The sequence below is a fragment of the Phoca vitulina genome, unplaced genomic scaffold (assembly GCF_004348235.1).
Source record: "Phoca vitulina isolate PV1807 unplaced genomic scaffold, GSC_HSeal_1.0 scaffold1, whole genome shotgun sequence".
Taxonomy (NCBI): Eukaryota; Metazoa; Chordata; class Mammalia; order Carnivora; family Phocidae; genus Phoca; species Phoca vitulina.
In genome coordinates, this window is record NW_022589704.1 from 71,214,040 (window position 1) to 71,218,026 (window position 3,987).

At 45.3% G+C, this 3,987-nt stretch overlaps 1 non-coding gene across 1 annotated transcript; it reads left to right on the top strand.

The window, feature by feature from the left end:
• The first annotated feature begins 3,206 nt into the window (after positions 1–3,206).
• On the top strand, positions 3,207–3,398 carry LOC116638286. Its single transcript, XR_004300685.1, has one exon. It is a non-coding gene; the product is annotated as a U2 spliceosomal RNA (small nuclear RNA).
• The last annotated feature ends 589 nt before the right edge of the window (positions 3,399–3,987 follow it).

A 3,987-nucleotide genomic window follows, 5' to 3' on the forward strand; every position in this document is an offset into this window, starting at 1 on the left:
TATACATCAGTTTGTCTATCTAGCCACTGTTGATGGCATTTTGTTTATTTCCAGTGCGGGGCTATTGTTAACATACCAGCAAGAACACTTTTATGCGTGGTTCCTGGGGTGTGCATGTATACATTTCACTGGGGCGTACAGCTGGGAGCGGAACTGTGGGATGATAGAGCATGTGACTCCTCCACTTGACCACAGAATGTTTCCGAAGTGGATTCTCACTGTACATTTGTGGAGCAGTTCTTGCTCCACATCAAAACTGATAATTCTTCACTCTGAGATAATGTACTTCTATTAAAAAAAAAGGCCTTTTAAAAAAATGAAAAAATGATGGTAGAATTATCAGGTTACTCTTTTTGAGTGACTTTACATGGCAAAATAAAGATCTAGTAGTTCTACTTAGGCCTACTTTCCCCCCTGAAATTCTCCTGGACCGTGCCATCTCAAATGCTGGAAACCATTGTTCCACACAGCATGCTATAGATTGTTCCTACTTATCTTTTTTAACATCAAAAACCACTTGATACGTGTAGCCTCCAGCCTCCAAGGTGACCAACCCCCAGTGAACCTCCACTCTTGGCATTTATGCCTTTGTGTAGACTTCCCACCCTGAATAAGGACTGATTTTGTGACCAGTTGAAGTGTCAGCATGTGAATTCACAAGCTAGGTAATAAAAGACATTGCTGTTTCGACATTGGTCTTTTGGATCAATCACTGTGGGGGAAGTCCGCTACCATGTTGTGAGGATGCTCAAGCAGCCCTATGGACAGGCCCACATAGAAAAAGAACCCATTTACTAACCGCATCTTGCTAACCAAGTGAGTGAACCAGCTTGAACAAGGCATCTTCAGCCTCAGTCAAGCCTTCGGTGATTTCAGTCCAGCCTCTGAGTTTTTCAGCTTGGCCCCAGAAATCATAAGGCAGACAAGCCATCCCCCTGTGCCCTGTCTGAATCCCTGATGCACAGAAGCCATGAGATAATACATGATGACAGTTGTTTTAAGCCACCAAGTTGGGGGATGATTTGTTACACAGCAAGAGATACCTAATGACACACCTGACCACCTGGAAGTATCCTTGCCAAAAATTTGAACCTGAGTCTAAATATGCATATATGTTTAATGATAGATTTAGAAGAAATAGAAGAACAAAGGAATGTGTTAAACAAGTACACCACAGGGATGCAATTAGCAAAATCCAGAATATAGGAAATTCTACAGCACAAATTACCCAATTTCTTCAACTAGTAAGTTGGGGGGAAAAAGGATGAGGAGAGAAATCTAACATTAGAAGAGACTTAGAAGGAAGAACCATGAGAGACGATGGACTCTGAAAAACAAACTGAGGGTTCTAGAGGGGAGGGGGTGGGAGGATGGGTTAGCCTGGTGATGGGTATTGAGGAGGGCACGTTCTGCATGGAGCACTGGGTGTTATGCACAAACAATGAATCATGGAACACTATATCTAAAACTAATGATGTAATGTATGGGGATTAACATAACAATAAAAAAATTAAAAAAAAAAAAAGAAGAGACTTAGAAGGTATGACAGATTGCATTATTCCCAATATATGTGACCCTCCTTTTTGGGAGAATTATGCTTCCCTTTTCCACACCAACATCAGCTTTGGCCATGTGATTTTCTTTGATCAATGAAATGTGAGCAGACGTGTTATTTGCTACTTCTGAGCAGAAATTTTAAAAGTCATTGTGTTTTTAACCATTTCTCATTCCATCTGCCAGGAAGTGGGTGTATCCCGAACGGGGACTGTTTCTTCAGCCCATGGCCAGGAGTGAAGAGTATGTGAAGCTGATTCACAATGGAAATTCATGTGAGCAGGAAATAAACCTGAGTTGTTATTAACTGCTATGATTTGGGGGCTGTCTGCTACCACAGCATAACCTCATGTAATCTGCCTCTTGTAAGAAATGTTTCAGGGGCGCCTGGGTGGCTCAATTGGTTAAGTGACTGCCTTCGGCTCAGGTCATGGTCCTGGAGTCCCTGGATCGAGTCCCTGGATCGAGTCCCTGGATCGAGTCCCGTATCGGGCTCCCTGCTCAGCAGGGAGTCTGCTTCTCCCTCTGACCCTCCCCCCTCTCATGTGCTCGCTCTCTCTCATTCTCTCTCTCTCAAATAAATAAATAAAATCTTTAAAAAAAAAAAAAAAGAAATGTTTCAATCAAATAAAACAGATAAACCTTATTAGGATCTCAATTTATGAAACCATTGTAGAAATTTGATTACTACGATTTAGAAATTTCCCATAATAAAAAGTTAAAAAAAAAAATAGTCTAGGGGGCGCCTGAGTGGCTCAGATGGTTGAGCGTCTGCCCTTGGCTCAGGTCATGATCCCAGGGTCCTGGGATCGAGCCCCACATCAGGGAGTCCGCTTCTCCCTCTCCCTTTGCCTCTGCCTGCCACTCCCCCTGCTTGTGCTCTCTCTCTCTCTCTCAGTCAAATAAAAAAAAAAAAAGAAAGTCTAGGTGTGCCTGCGTGGCTCAGTTGGTTAAGCATCTGCTTTCCGCTCAGGTCATGATCCCAGGGTCCTGGGTCAGTCTTCCTGCTCAGCGGGAATCTGCTTCTCCCTCTCCCTCTGCTGTTCCCCCTGCTTGTATACACACGTGCTTTCTCTCTCTCTCTCTCTCTCTTTCTCTCTCAAATAAATAAATAAAATCTTTAAAAAAATATCTATTCACTTGAGCCCCAGAGTTGTCCCTGGACACCCAAAGAGGTACAGAAAATATGGGAGCTGGGGGGATGGAGCGGAACAATTAAGTTTAGCGAGTTGGTACACAAAGAAGGGGTTTGAATCAGGCCTCAGGAAGAAGACATCAAAACCTAATCATTTCCAGGGTGCCTGAGTGGCTCAGTTGGTTAAGCGTCTGCCTTCGGCTCAGGTCATGACCCTGGGGTCCTGGGATCCCTGGGTTGAGCTCCCTGCTCAGCGGGGAATCTGCTTCTCCCTCTGCCCCTCCCCCCACCTGCCACCCCGCGCGCTCGTGCTCTCTCTCTCTCTCAAATAAATAAATAAAATCTTTAAGAAAACCTAATTATTTCCAGTAAGAAAGATTTTTCTTCAGGAGCATTTTAACAGTTCAGAGCAATATCAGGGCAAGATTCAGAGCACTGAAGAGGTGTGGGGAGCTCTGGAGGCGCTAGCTTCCACCTCAAGTGTGAAAGGGAAAGGTGTGGCTTAAGTAGAACCATTATCTCTTCTCTGCCTATTAGCTAAAATCAAATGCAGTATCTGCTTTCACCAATTAAAGCATCTGATGTGTTCTCTGTCCGTGTGCTGGGCATTAAGTTACTGCCTGGAATTAGGAGATGGGTTGAGAGTTTGCTCTATCCACTCACTGCCCCAGCCTGGAATTGCATTCCTTCTAGGAATGATGCATTCCTTTGAGTTAATGAAAGATGGTTTTCTATTGTTCTCCTTGTCTCCTACAAAGTGCTCTAATTCCCTCTTCCTGAGGCTCCAGACTGCATTTCCACCCTTTGCACTGCAAGGATAGAATTTCATCTAAGCAGAGTAGACAAGCAACAGAGCCTGAGCCACCCGGCCAGTGCCACCTCCAAGAGAATGTTGTGTAAGAGGGCTGCTTGGGTAGGGGGAGGCCCGAGCCAAGAGAAAGAAAAAGAGGCTGAGCCTGAGCCAGACCCCATATCAAGAGACTACGTGGCAGGACATGTGCCCCCACAGAGGGCGAAGATGGGCAGCTAGAGTGGGGAAGAAAATCAACATATTTTTTAACAAAAGTGAGAGAGGCAACAGCAACCTTGGTCGTGGCACCTCCTGCCCTCTTGCCCTCCTGCCCTCCTGCCCTCCTGCCCTCCTGCCCTCCTGCCCAAAGGAGTCAAGTGAGGAGATCCCACCTCTCATTCCCTCCCCCCAAACCTCGGGTGGTCCTCTCTAGGAAAGAAGAAGAAGATGGGTGTGTGAAGGCAGACACATCTCCCACCCCCATTCCCGCTAGATTGACATTGAAGTT